General features: G+C 38.7%; 1 protein-coding gene across 3 annotated transcripts in view; it reads right to left on the reverse strand.

The window, feature by feature from the left end:
- The window catches only part of pard3aa (par-3 family cell polarity regulator alpha, a), a 426,846-nt gene that overhangs the window by 400,180 nt on the left and 10,810 nt on the right, over positions 1–15,856 (reverse strand). The gene's annotated exons all lie outside the window — the stretch shown is intronic.

The following is a 15,856-nucleotide window of genomic DNA, read 5'->3' on the forward strand; positions in this document are numbered from 1 at the left end:
CGACTGCCGGCCACACAAACATAAACAAACTTAACAGTTTCCGGGCCCGGTCCTCTCTCGTCGGCAGTCCCGTCGCTCGTCCTCTTATGCTCCCTAGCTCCCCTTGAGGTATGCGGGACCGGTGCGCGTACAGCTGACACTCATTATCACTCACGCCACCGGCCCCGCCTTCCTGCCCCACGGCTCTCGTCCCGCCTTCCTCGCTACAAGCACTTTTTGTTAACGATATGATAACAGATCATAAAATAGACATCAATGAAGAATTCCAGTCTGGATTTAGAGCATGTCACAGTAAAGAGACTGCTTTGATCAGAATTTTGAAAATTTTAATTCCACCTTCTCGGTAACGCTAGACAAAGTTGCTCCACTACGTTTAAAGAAGATTAAAAATGGCAGCCCCACACCGTGGTATAATGAACACACTCAGGCTCTAAAGAAAGCGGCCCGAAAAATGGAGCGCAACTTTAAGAAAACTAAATTAGAGGTATTTCGTACAGCATGGAAGGATAGTATTCGAAAATACAGGAAAGCCCTAATAACTTCTAGATCCGCCTACTTTTCATCACTAATAGAAGAAAACCAGCACAACCCTAGGTTTTTATTTAACACGGTGGCTAAATTAACAAAAAATAAATCGTCAGTGACTTCTGATCCTGTATATCAGCATAGCAGTGATGAATTTATGAACTACTTCACATATAAAATCCAAGATATTAGAGAAAAAATTATAACAATGCAATCAGAAGTGAAACCCGCTGAACAAACTAACTACAGCGCCCTTAAGGAGAAAATGCAATTATTTTATACCGTAGATCAAGATGAGCTGTCTAAAATTATTAGATCATCTAAATCAACAACATGCATACTAGACCCTATACCTACAAATCTACTGAAAGAGATGCTCCCAGAAATTATAGATCCTCTTCTTGGTATTATTAACTCATCTCTGACATTAGGACATGTGCCTAAAGCATATAAGGTGGCTGTTATAAGGCCCCTTGTCAAAAAACCCCAACTCGACCCTAGAGAACTAAGGAACTACAGGCCTATATCGAATCTACCTTTCATATCTAAAGTTCTGGAAAAAGTAGTTTCAACTCAATTATGCTCCTTCCTCCAAAGGAATGACATCAATGAAGAATTCCAGTCTGGATTTAGAGCATGTCACAGTACAGAGACTGCTTTGATCAGAGTTACAAATGATCTGCTATTGGCGTCTGACCGAGGTTGTATCTCGTTATTGGTGCTGCTAGACCTTAGTGCTGCATTCGATACCATTGACCACAGCACACTCCTACATAGACTCGAAAATTATGTCGGCATTAAGGGAATAGCTTTGAAATGGTTTAAATCTTATTTATCCGACCGTTTTCAATTTGTAGCAATAAACAATGAGGTGTCACGCAAATCGCAAGTCCAGTACGGTGTACCACAGGGCTCAGTCTTAGGGCCTCTGCTCTTCGCATTATACATGCTACCTCTAGGAGATATAATAAAGCGACACGGAGTTAGCTTTCACTGTTATGCTGATGATACTCAACTTTATATTTCCTCGAAGCCTCATGAAACACAGCAGTTCCATCGAATAATGGAATGCATAGTCGATATAAAAAACTGGATGAGTAACAACTTTTTATTACTGAACTCGGACAAAACGGAAGTGTTACTTATTGGACCGAAAACTGCTATAAGTAACAACCAAGAATACTGTTTAACTATTGACGGATGTTCCATAAAACCCTCGTCGTCAGCAAAGAATCTTGGCGTTCTATTCGATAGTAATCTGTCATTTGAGAGCCACGTCGCCAACACCTGTAAAATTGCGTTTTTCCATCTTAAGAATATATCTAAACTACGTCATATGCTGTCAATCTCAGATGCAGAGAAGTTAATTCATGCATTCATGACATCAAGACTAGATTACTGTAATGCACTGTTAGGTGGTTGCCCTGCAGGCTTATTACAAAAACTCCAATTGGTCCAAAACGCGGCAGCTCGAGTTCTTACACGTACAAAAAAGTATGAACATATTAGCCCGGTTCTGTCAACCTTGCACTGGTTACCTATAAAGCATCGCGTTAACTTTAAAATCTTGCTTATTACCTATAAAGCCTTACATGGTTTAGCTCCTCAGTACTTGAATGAACTCCTTTTGTATTACAGTCCTTCACGTGCATTACGCTCTCAGGCGTCCTGTCAGTTGGTAATACCTAGAATTTCAAAATCAAGTGCAGGTGGTAGATCCTTTTCCTATCTAGCGCCTAAACTTTGGAATAGTCTTCCCTGCACTGTCCGGGAGGCAGACACACTCTGTCAGTTTAAATCTAGACTAAAGACGCATCTTTTTAATCTTGCATACACTACTCTTCCATAATATAAATCTTCAGAGGGTTTAGGCTGCATTAGTTAGATCAACCGGAACCAAAAACACAACTGATGTACTTGTTGCATCAAAGAGTACAGAACAGTACTCTACTCTCAGCCAGTCTTGTCTCATTGTTCCAAGGTTACCACAGCGAGCAGGATGCAGTTCATGGCCTGACCTGATGGTAGAGCGGAGAATGGGAAGTGGGGACCTGACAAGAGCTGAGATGATAGAGCTGGATAAAGAAGGACGCGGTCTCTTGACATGTCTTCACCACAAAACTTCAAATGCTATTAGATTATTAATGATAATCTTAAACTATAATTTATTTTATTATTAAGTTTATTTATTTTATTTAGCCTTGTTGTGCAAGTTCTCTGGAGCTTGTGCAGAGGCAGCAGCTTTTGCCAGAGGGGAACTGGAATCCCCTGGTTGGGCCTGGGTTCTCCTGAGGTTTTTTTTCTCGATTAGAGTTTTGGGTTCCTCGCCACCGTTTGCATACTGTTTTTGCACTATCTGCCTGACCGGGGGGGCTGCTTTAGAATTTTAAAGTTTTACTTAATTAATATTGCATATAGGAATTTATAGTCTGTTATATTTGACCTGTGCTTCTCTCTCCTTTATCCTAAATGTGTGCTCTCACTGAGCGTGTGTGTGTGTGCGTACTTGTCTGTGTACGTACGTGTGTGTGTGTTGTGTGTGTGTGCGTGCGCATCCGTGTGTGTGTGTGTGTGTGTGTGTGTGTGTGTGTCTCTATGTCTATGTGTGTTAGTACGTGTGCATATTGTGTGTGTGGAGTGTTTTGTATGTGGGTATGTCTGTCTTCTGTGTTTTCAACCTTTTCTTGTTTCTGCAGGTACAACTTTAATTGTTTTGCTTATAGTCAATATGTCTCATGTACAGCTGCTTTGTAACAATGAAAATTGTAAAAGCGCTATATAAATAAAGTTGAGTTGAGAGTTGAGTTGAGTAAAACTGGCTGATAAATAAAGAATATAAATTACAAATTCTATGCAATTGGTGACAACACTGAAGATGATTAATATAACATAAAAAACGTAAGTTATGATTTATCTGAGATGTTTTCACTTTCAAAATTCACATTGTTGCATTTGTGTTATTGCATAGATTTAATTAGGTTGTTATTATTATTATTATAAGTGAAAAAATATGAATAAGTAAATGATCGTAACGTAGGGTTAGGGTATGCCATACACAGTGATTTTGCGTAAAACAATTCTCATTAAATAAAATTGAGTAAATTTCAAAGCTGTGAAATCAAATGAAAGATACTGTTTAAATTGTGTAAATGTAAGTCAAAAAATTAAGTAAATCTGAGTAACAGAATAAGTGTTTATTAAAAATATGATTTATTAGTTAAATACTTATTGTTTTCATTAAATAAACTAAAATAATATATAAATAAAACAATCTGTACATTTTAGATAAATTAACTGTTGGATTTTTTATTAAAAAAATCAGTTAAATGATTTTAAAAGATTTTATTAAGTTATAACTGTTATATAATATATACTATATAATATAACTGTTTGTTTTTGTCATATTTACTAGGCCACATGGATTATTTTTTAGAGCGTACTATGATATAAAAATAAAGGCATTCACTGCCATAGTAGTGTTGTCACGATACCAAATTTCGCTACCAGTCGGTACTAAATGTGACGATACTTGCATTTCCCGCTATCATTTTGAGCGCTGTTGAGCAAATTATGAAAGACCTCTGATTGGCTATTGTGTTTCTAAGGTCATTGGATATGTCTTCTAATGGCTCCTTACCAAGCACTTGCGCAACCAAACCCGGAAGCGCGTGAAATGATCATTGCATTGCACTCTCTACCGAGCGCTTACACAGATACACACGGATGCGTTTGAAAGTCTATCAAAGTAAAAATCAAACGCTTCCGTGTGTAGCTGTGTAAGACTCGGTAGAGAGTAGGGTTGTCACGGTACCATAAACATGTCTTACGATACTATACCAGCTGAAGTATCTCGATACCAAATAGTATCACGATGCCGTGCCATATAATTCAAATCTATACAAAAAACACAGATTTAGATGAAACATTTTGAATTTACTATAGTAAACTGTATTATACTTTGCACTAGAATATGTTGTTGTATTAACTGTAGTAATTGGATAAATTGTAGCAAATACATTTACATTTAGTCATTTGTAAATACTATAAATACTGTAGTATACTTAAATATTTACTATGATAAGACTCAAAAACACTAGTATCTATGAGTTTTAGTAGTTTACTGTAGTAAATACTAAAGTACACTAGATCATTTTTCACGTAGGAACTAATTCAAATGTTGGACAAATTTAATTGATACAGCAGTCTTTATTAAGGGAAATATTAGGCTTACTTTAAATGCAGAACTAAAACGGCCAGTAGGTGGCGTCAATTTTCCACTGAGTTAGTGAATCATTTAACCAACTCGTTCAAATCGCCAATTTGAATCATTAACTCGTCCGAGACATTCAAAACACACTTTCATTTAGGAGATAAACAAAAAGGCAGATGTAAGTGTTCAAATAAATATTAATGCGCATATGCAACATTACCTACGGTACTACGATACTACCATTTCAAAAATAGAGAGGCATCGAGGGTATTTTGAAGCTTTAGAATCGCGATGCTACCGTAGCACCGGTACACTTTGCAACCCTAGTAGAGAGTGCGATGCAATGATCATTTCACGCGCTTCCGGGTTTGGTTGCGCAAGCGCTTGGTAAGGAGCCATTCAAAGACATATCCGATGACCTTAGAAACACAATAGCCAATCAGAGGTCTTTCATAATTTGCTCAACAGCGCTCAAAATGATAGCGGGAAATGCAAGTATCGTCACATTTAGTACCGACTGGTAGCGAAATTTGGTATCGTGACAACACTATGCCATAGTAGGGAAAATAAATTCTATGGGAGTCAATGGGGGATAAGATCTGTTTGGTTACTGACATTCTTCCAAAATCTTTTGTGTTTAGCCTAACAAAGAAATCTACACAGGTGTGAAACAACGATGACAGAATTTTCATTTTTGGGTGGACTGTCCCTTTAAGGAACACTGGAACACTAACAGCTAAGCTACACTGAAGATACCCAAAGCAAATACTGACAGAAGAGCAAATATCCATAATCATCACAAAGATAACCTCAAGGAGCCTCAAGACATTTATTGTGCATAGATTGATTTGCAAAGCATCCTGCCAGCGAGCTGCTTATCAGGGAGGTGTGCCCTGTTCCTAAAAAACCCCACTATCTCCCTCATGTTCTCTCATCTGCTATCTATGACAAGCTCTTCCCATCCCTCCCACAGCAGACCCAGCTGCACACACATCAATTAACACCATCTCCACCGCTTCCCTGCTCCACTGAGGGCTTAGAGAACGTGTAAGCACATAATTAGATTCTTCCTACTGGGAATAAAACCAGGAGAAACAGGGTAACCGCCTCTGGAGCGTGAATGTGTTGTTTTCTTTCCTTTTATAAAATTTCCTTTTTAGCCGTCGTCTTTGTTTAAGAAATGCATTCGTGATTTTAATAGTACATTAAGGATTTTTTATGAAATGTGTAATCATAAACTTAACAATGAGATCAGGCGTACTAGGATGTTTACAGTGAGGTCAGTGCAACACACATAACATGAAATCTGCAGAAACTTGACTTTTTCCTGCCACTAAAGCTATTAGTTTGAAGCTATTTAGACAGTCTAGAATCTAAAACATCTCTCACGCCCATCTGAAATCTACAACTTCATTAGCACCAAAGTGAAAACTGAAGCAGTCACCTGTGGAAATGAAACCTTGTGTGCACACCCCACATTAAATAACACATGGTGTCTAATGAGCAAACATGATATTGTGCTGAGCATTTTCTCCATGACCCTGTCGAACTTTGTCATGGGTTGACTAGCAACTAACATTTAGGAGGGAAAAATGGTCGCGAAGAAAGCGCAAAACGGCCTTGCCTGAATGAAAATCACTTGCATGCACACAAACCGGAAATATAAAAAAGAATAAATACCCCAATGGACAAATAATAGTGAGGGAAGTTGTTTTGGCCAACGGCTACATGATGAGTTTAGCTTGACACAATAACAATGATTTCTTTTGATGAGCGAATAGAATCCAGACCAGTGGAAAATTATCAACACTAGCAAAGCAAAAATCAAACAATCCCTCTTTATGACAAGAAACTAACACGAGTCGCCTGCCAGTGCTTTAGAGCACATTGACCCTTTAAATTGCATTAATCTGCGTCATAACACCCAGAATCTGTTCTGCTACGCATGAACAAGAGATTATGGGAATAATACTACTGACTGACACGCTTTCCAAAAGCTAAAAATACAGAGCATGGCTATTTATTAAGTGTACTAGGGCTGGGCGATGTGACTATGTTATCGTATATCGCCGATGTCTCGCAAATATCCTGATGTCGCTTACAACAGACAGATAACAGACGATAATTGATAATAATGGAAAATACTGTTATAACATTATCATGCGATGTAAGCTTTAGCGTGAACGTTAATGTTCATATGCCCAGGGCAGGCAGTCAGTAAAAGTGACAGAATTTTGGAAATTCTGTTTTGTTCGGTCAGTTGAAAGTGCTGCTGTTTTCTGCTGGTCGCTGCACAGATAGACCAAGAGAAAGACGAGCTGCGTCGGCAAAGCAAAACCTCACGCTCGCGGGCTGTACCGGCAACATTTTTAAAAGCTATGGTTTATCTACGCGCCCAAAACTCACGTGCATGAAAACCACACGCACGCACGTGATTTAAGCTCGCAGAACAGTTCCACGAGTGTAAACACACCCTCGTGGGAGTGCAGAACAGTATCCGTGCACGGAAAAGAATCCTTGCGAGAGCACATTTCTGCTCCACGTGCAAAAACATGTTAAAGTTACCAATCAAATGAGCGGACACATCTGCCATTGTCCCCCCTCCAAAGTCTCAGAAGTCAACTCAACAAGTGTTGAGCAGTTGTGAGAGCATAGAGAGAATCGCGCGCGCGCTCGTCAAAGCCTCTGCTCGCGGACTGAGTTTTTGCTCGCAGAGCAGAAATGCGCCCGCGCGAGGATTCTTTCCGCTTGTGGATACTGTTCTGCTCGCTCGCAGAGTATAAATGCGCCCTCGCGGAGCAGCTTTCCACCCGTGGTTATCATCATGCGCGTTTGCATCGCGCGTGCGCGCACGGGTTCGATGCGCGTGAGTTTTGGAACTATATAAACTCCATAGGTCCAGAACAAATTCCCTGAAATGGAACTGGCAGTAGACTGACAGTTGAAGGGGAGGAGTTAATGGATGCTCCGCCCACACCGTCTAACACGTCATTTAAGATGGATAGTCATTACAGGAAAGAAGTGCATTTTCAGATTTTAACTAAAGATTATGAGGGCACACAAATTTTAAAAAGAGAATGACCCATGTGTCGTCAATACATCAATATTGTGTGTTTAGATGCTGTAAATACGTCAGTATTTTGCGTTTTAGTGATTGTGCAAACGTAAGTAAATATACGTTTTTAAGAACCACATTTTATGCAAAATACAAAAGAATTCTCATGAGATCCATAGCAGATGACCCAACTGAAATTCTGTGCATGTCAATTTATGCAGACAAAAACATCACTATAGTGTCATTGTGACAGAACGCAGATCTGGGCCATATCAAATGAGCCATATCAAATGAAAACATATCAAATGAAAACATATCAAATGAAAACGTGAATTTAAATCAACCTGATTAAACTGAACTTGGATGCAGAGTTTATAGTAATTTTTCGACAGAAGAAATAAACACACGAATGGCTAATATACGCGGAAATAACGCGGACTTATTACTCTCCTTAGTCTGATATGATGCTCTGCAGAAAAAAACTTGTGTTCATTTTCGTGTAACAGCCACGACAATGCTGATCCACGAGAAAGACAACGAACTCAGAATTATAAAATAGCGGTGTGTTCTGCAACATACAGAGAAGCGGAAGAAAAAAAAAGACACTTAATAAAACGGCCTGATTTTACAACAGAATGCATAAAATCTGAACTAATTTCTTTCGCATCTAGAGACAACCCCTACCTCCACTAGAATAGTCTTTGTGCCATTAACCAGGGTCAGTCATCTCATTGAATCCTTAATAAAAACTAAGGTTCAAATAAATGTTTAATTGTCCATCTCACAGTAAAATTAAATGTTTGATGCTGCAAATCTCTAAAAAATAAAAAAGCAATCTATATTAAAAACAAAAATAATACACAATAACATAATAGTGCTAATGTAATGTCTTAACATAATATTGCTGTGACAATAGGGTTGTTTCTATTTAAATAGCTCCGTTTACACATTTAGTATAAGGGGGTCCCTGCTCCATGCATCTCTCATCTAAGGGGTCCTTGCCCCAAAAAACGTTGAAGACCCCTGCACTAGGTTCATTGCCACATGGGTATTAAAGAGCCCTACAAAAAAACCTTAGATTCATAGCAGTGAGCAAGCCATTATGTCTATTATGCTAAATGTTATTAACCACAAAAAGACACAAAGCTAGGGCTGGGCGATATGGCAAAAAAGTAAACTCGATAGTTTTTTTCGATATTGATCGATAACGATATTTATTTCGATATACTGTATATTTAATTAAAAAACTGTATTTAAAAGAATCTATTTTAAATACAGTTTATTAATAAAAGTTAACCTTTAACCAGTTAAAATTCAATTAAATTAATGCACTGTTGCAACACAGAGGATATTAGGCCATAAACAACATGTACCAGTTCATTCAGTCTCATTTTGACTCAATTGACTCGTTAAGTAAAGGGAGTGTTCATTCAGTACATTCAACCAATGAAAGGGCTCCGTTACTGTGTACATTCGAACGCTATTGGCTCAGCACCTGCTCACATGCATAATGCTGCAATAATGTCTTGTTCGAGTAGTGGGCAGTGTTGCCAACTTGGCGACTTTGTCACTAGATTTAACGACTTTTCAGACCCCTTTAGCGACTTATTTTTCAAAAAGCGGCTAGCAACAAATCTAGCTACTTTCTGAATAAGCCTTGGCGACTTAGCGAAACATTCTGCTTCACTTCTACTGCCCTGCGAAAGCGAGTTTTTGCCTTCCCAGCGCAGCACTGCCTATCTCTGTCCACTCTGTTCAGTGAGCGGCAGGGCAGGGCGAAGCAGCACATTCAGTTCAGACCGCACTGACTCGTGAATGAGATACATACGCATGGACAAACAGTGTTTCAAGAACTAATCACTTATTGACCTTGTTTGAGCATTTATGATTTAAAACGCGAAGACTGTATGGACACATAAACATGAACACAGACGGATTTTAGCGTCTTTCAACGAAAGTTCACTCACTATTAGGCTTACATAGTTTTTGTTGTCTGCCAACAGAAACAAAAAATAAGTTATTAAGAACCTATTTATTGTGCGTTTGCGTGTATTGTTTCAATATAATACTGTATATGACAGCTCAGAGAGTAGAGATATGAAGCAAGCCATAAGCGCTTAGCTTGTCAGATACTACGTGATGACGTCACTTATATGCAAATTAGCGACAATTAGACATCATCTGGCGACAATTAGCGACTTTTCGGGCAGGCTTTAGCTACTTTCCATTGAAAAGAGTTGGCAACACTGGCGTGGGATTCATTCAATGCATTCAGTGAACCTTATTCTTTCAAAAAGACATCTCACATAAACTGTAGTACATTTATTTAATCATGCAAATATCTTACACACAAGGTTCAATATTTTAATGTGCACACAAACTCACTTCATTACATCTCTGATCTGTACAGGGCAGCGCTGGTTTGTTTCATATGCACCAGCTCATGTTAGCAGATATGTTAACGATGGATATAAAATGTTTGTGCTTGAGTTTCGAAGTAACTCGCTTGCAATTGCGCCTCAAGTTTGTTTTGTTTAACCGGCGATTGCGGAAAAAAATAAGACACTTGATAAACCGCGTGATGACAACTCGAGGTTAGTTTCACCTTTGTTTCCGCTTCCAGTAATGTTTTCCTGCTCATGTTGAGTTTTCTTTGCCAAGTGCAGTATGAAATGGACTTTGTACTTTGACGCGCATGATAAAAGCTGCACGCTGACTGACTGTTGTTGCGTTTATTTCTGCGTTCTGTTAGACTGTAAGATTAATCCATATCGAGTCAAAATGCCAATAGCTTATCATCATTTTTGAAATGCATTCTATCGCGATTCGATATGATATCGTTTATCGGCACAGCCCTACACAAAGCTACATTTTGGTTTCAAATACCAAAACCGTTACGTGATCACTTGATATAAAAGACTGTGCCAGACCACTAAACCACACAATGACATTGAAAACATATTAGAAAAAGTTCAAGGCAATGCAACAATACAGCAACTGGAACAAAAATTGTGTATCCACAGCAGTTCCAAATTTCCAAAATGTCTATATATATATATATATACACACAGTAGGTACTCAACCAGAATGAGCCTTCCGCCGTCGCCGTCTCCGCGGCGGTACTTCTTTAATGTGTGTTGACTCTTGTTTACTACTGAGTGGCAGTCTATTCACAGATCTTCACTCCAAACTCATTGCCTCACTCAGCAGACGGGCAAGAGTTAAGATGTTTAGGCGTAAAAGACAAACATTGTCTACAATATCAAAGTTACAAGAACTTAAATCCCCAGGCACTAATAATTATATTTAATACTAGTCATAAATACATAATTTAATTTAACAAGGGTTTACATTTTAAATTTGCTCTATGCATTCAATCAATGCTTTATTCGGTTCGAATCATTTTCAATATATAAGGAGTGTTTTCATTTAATGCTGGGTTGCATGCAGTGCTGTAATGTTTGTATTCGCTCTGTGTTTTGTGCAAATTGAGAAATACAGCGAGTGAGATTAGAGTGCCTGTGCAAAACGCGTGTTTGCTCTTGTGTATTGCGATGCGCGTCATTCATAAAAAATGGCAAAACCCAACTCTAACATGATTTAAATTAGCTTTATTTCCTTTAAAACCAAATGTGCTCTATAATATCGTTGGATTATCAGCATATATCTGGATATATATGAAATAAATACCACTGCAAACACAGCTGGGTTTCTCCGATGTTAACCCAGGATTAAGTTATAAACATTCACGCACCGATATGATCTTCATAGGCATATTTAAGTAGTTGCTGCAAACTGCCCACTCCTGCGTGATCAATGTGATCTGTATATGGTTTTCACTGACGCACAAGTAGCATATTTTAGTGTAAAATGATTGCTTATGGTAATCTTTGTAAATGAGCAATTGTACACTTTGAAAACGAATATTACATTAAAGGTTCTGCCCGCATTGGCTTTAAACGCGCTGTTGTGAGTTCAAAATGTTTACTGTTTTGTTTTACTTGGTGATATGTAAATGAAGACCGTTTAATGTTATTATAAAATGTAATATTGAACTTCATTGCATTTGCGCTGTGGTGGAAATGAGATTATCCTTAAATAAAGATACATTTATTATAAAAGTTTACCCGCGAATAGGGACGAATTAAACTATGGTTATGGAACTTTTTAAAAACAATCAAACGGTTCAACAGTTTGCTCATATAAGAACAGAAAAGATGGTTATTTTTATGATAATAGTGTGTTCTTATAACTATCAGACATATGCAGTCGCTTTAGACTGGCAGAAAAAAATGATCCTTATATTTGTTAACGTTTGTTCTAATGATTTTTGTTCTAATGATTTAATGATTACTTTACCATGTCCTGCATTTGGCTCAATTCTCCGCCTATATCGCTTTTTGTTATATTATAAACGTGAATAACTCTCGTTTTAATCTTTAATGCGTTGCCTCCTGTCATGTAATAATGAATTTATCACATTGAATTTCACTGTTTCACAGTACATGTCGTAAGTAGCCTACTGAAGGCGCAAACTCTCCCTTTGCGTCTCCTGGTGGAAATTTCGTGAACTAGTTTCACATGTAAATGTTTTTTAACTCAACGCGGCAGTAGAGAGCTTTCTGGTTGACTACCTACTGTATTTAGCTGGGAATGAGAAAACGTGGTAACATCCAAAAAGTTGCATCTCAACTGAGTACTGTCATGGCTCTGCCTCACTTAGTCATGTTTTTCTTGGTCCTGTGGTCCAAGAAAGTGAGTCATGACATAGCCTTTGGTTTTATGTGAGAAAGCCATGAGTTGTTTACTTTTTTACTTCTCATGTGCTTTCTCGTGTCTTGTCATTGGCCCCGCCCCTCTCATGTCATGTATTGCCTCCCTGCCATGTCTAATGTTTCCCACCTGCCCTGTGTTATTATCCTTCGTTTGTCTTCCCTTTAAAATGCCCTCGTGTTTCATTGTCCTGTGCTCGTTCGTTGTCTCATGTGCCTGTGTTCGTCTAGTCAAGTGTTTGAGAGATTCAGTCCTGCCTTATTCTCATTGTTGTGAGAATTTTCTGTTTGTGCTTCCGCTGTGCCTTGGATTATCTTCATCTTGTCATAGTAAATAGTAGTAGTTTAGTTTATTTCCAGTGTTCTGTAGTTAGTCCAGTCAGTTTAGTGTGCCTGTCTAGTCTGTTTATTATTTATCCTCAGTGTTTTACCCCCTTGTGGGTTTTTTGTTTTGTGTTTCTTGTTAAGAAATAAAGTTTTGTGTTAACCCCTTCACCGCTGCTGCCTGCACTTGGGTTCTTCTATCCGAAACTGTACTACATACATATATTCTTTTTGAGGTACAAAAATCAAAATTCTTCTTCCTGACAAAGATTTGGGTTTCCAAAAAGGGTGAACAGTAGTTATTAACCTCTAATCCTCTCTGGGTGTGCTGGCCAATTCATTCAAGTGACCTCTCCCCTGAGGAAATAGTCCCTTAAGACAGGTGTTAGACAGAGATGATCAGTTAAACAGGGTTTTCCTTGTGGAGGAAAAGAAAAATACCTCAGAACTGCACCTCTGACCGCAGGTTAAGCTGTTGACAATATGTAAAGAAATCACACCCACGAGGGCACGTCTGACAAGCTGCAACAGCGCTGACGAAATATTTGACTTTTGCTACAACATGTTCACATCGTCCCCTGCTGTAGGCGCAGGCCTGTCATTTCCACACAGATCATTTTGCAACACCTACAAATCAAAACAGACGCATGTCGGAATTCTGCACTGACCCAAAACGGTGAAGAACAACACATTTTTCAATAATGTGAAAACACATTTCCTTTCTACGTGTTTAGCAAACATTGGAAAGTTTTGAACATTTTGTTGACTGTAGACCACGAATTGACAAAAACACACAGATTTGTTGTTCATTAGCTTTGCCAGCTATTGAAATTTTGTTTAGGAGAGCACAGCTGCTGTTTATAAGAGGCAATTTTTGATTACTTTCAAACTGTGAAAATTAAGATTGCACATGATTGCACACTAGTAAGCGTGCGATAGTTCATATATTTTGTAATAACCTAAAGTATTAAATTCTGCATATCACTTATAACCATTGCTTGTTTAACCAATAAAAGATATTACGGATCAAACTGATGATTCTTGCCATGTGGAGATTAATCGAGCTAGAAAATCACACAGATTTACACTAAAGAGTAACCAGAGCCAACAAGAGAAAAACAGAGAATTAAAGGGATATTTCAGCCCATAAAAAACTGTCATCATTTTTGAACCCTTATGTCATTTAGGGTAGGGATGACATCGCCCTGCGGCATTTTACAGTGAGGTGCGTATAGGCACAAGCTGCGCAGAGACACAGCTTCTTTATACAGCGGGAGCTGGATAGTTATAAATTCAGGCGTGTGTCAACTGTACAGCGTGAGCTTCACAGTTATAAAGTGAGGCTTGATTGTATTGTTATTCTGATTTTATATTTAATAAAAAAGTTATCAAGTGAGGAGCATCTTCTTTATACAAAGCGGGCTGCACAGACACACGTCTTTATAGAGCATGGGCTGCGCAGACACACATATTCTTTTTACAACGCGGGCTGCACAGACACGCGTCTTTAGACAACACGGGCTGCGCAGACACGCATCATTATACAACGTGGGCTGCTCAGACATGCATCTTTATAGAGCGTGGGTTGCGCAGACACGCGTCTTCTTTATACAACACAGGCTGCACAGACACGCATCATTATACAACACGGGCTGCTCAGACACGCGTCTTTATAGAGCGTGGGCTGCGCAGACATGCGTCTTCTTTATACAACACGGGCTGCGCAGACACGCATCATTATACAACGCGGGCTGCTCAATCACGCGTCTTTATAGAGCGTGGGCTGCGCAAACACGCGTCTTCTTTGTACAACACGGCTGCGTAGACACGCATCATTATACAACGCGGGCTGCTCAGACACGCGTCTTTATAGAGCGTGGGCTGCGCAGACACGCGTCTTCTTTATACAACACGGGCTGCGCAGACATGCGTCTTTATGCAACGTAGGTAAATGATTATACAATTTTCATTTTTGTTCGAACTAGCCCTTTAAGGTGTGACAGGCAAAACAAAGACACAACCTAAAGAAAAATTTTAAATCTAAATTGTTGCCCTGGAGTGTCTCCGTGTAAGAGTTGTGCACTTTCTTCTCTGCAGCAACAGCAATGGAATGTGTACATCAAATGACGTGCAAAAGCAGATTTTCGGGATACGATCTATGTGGAAAATCATAATAAACTCATCAAAAACGAGTTTGACACTTTTAAGTGCACTATTTCAAAAGCTTACTGGTGACACTTGAAAGCATCGAATGACTTTTCCTACACACTACAGGATGTAGAGTGGTATTATAGAGTTAACAACTCTGCCTGGTGGTTTCTGAACTGTCCTTGTGAATCAAAGTATCGCTGACACTTTCCATCCAACTAGATAAAAAACAAAGCTTGAAGGTCAAATCTTTTTCAACAAATAGGGGAAACAGAGATGCTTAAACTTTGCAGGCTGTTGTTTGCCCATCTCGTGAGCTCAAACTAAATATTGGATTTAAAGTTATTAAGTATGAGGGTAACAATTTTACAGCCTCAATGTAAATAGCTCAAAAATCTCATGTGCAATGAAGATTAACTATAAAAAAAGAAAACAACTGCGAAATATATAAATATTAATAACATCAAATATAGCAGGGTTGCCAGGTTTGTGGTTTTAATGCAGAATCAGGACACTTTAAACTGTTGCCATACATTATTTTTATTCTGTGGATTGAAGGTGGAACGATTTTGTTTTGTTTTATGAAAACCACTATTTACCACTATACTAGTGGTATAAAAACTACAATGCATTCACAATTCAACCATCTTTTGCTTCAAAAACATTCTGAGACACTTATTTCTCCTTATTTCTGGAAAGTATATCCTACTGTAGGTCCATTTTTGACAACAGCTCAGCTGCTCACTTGCACTCAGGAAACAATGAATCAAAATCAAATGCTCCTGTGAGGTAAGAGCTGGACAGGCTGAGAGGAAAGTGAGA

Source organism: Triplophysa rosa, linkage group LG23 (assembly GCF_024868665.1).
Source record: "Triplophysa rosa linkage group LG23, Trosa_1v2, whole genome shotgun sequence".
NCBI classification, from domain to species: Eukaryota; Metazoa; Chordata; class Actinopteri; order Cypriniformes; family Nemacheilidae; genus Triplophysa; species Triplophysa rosa.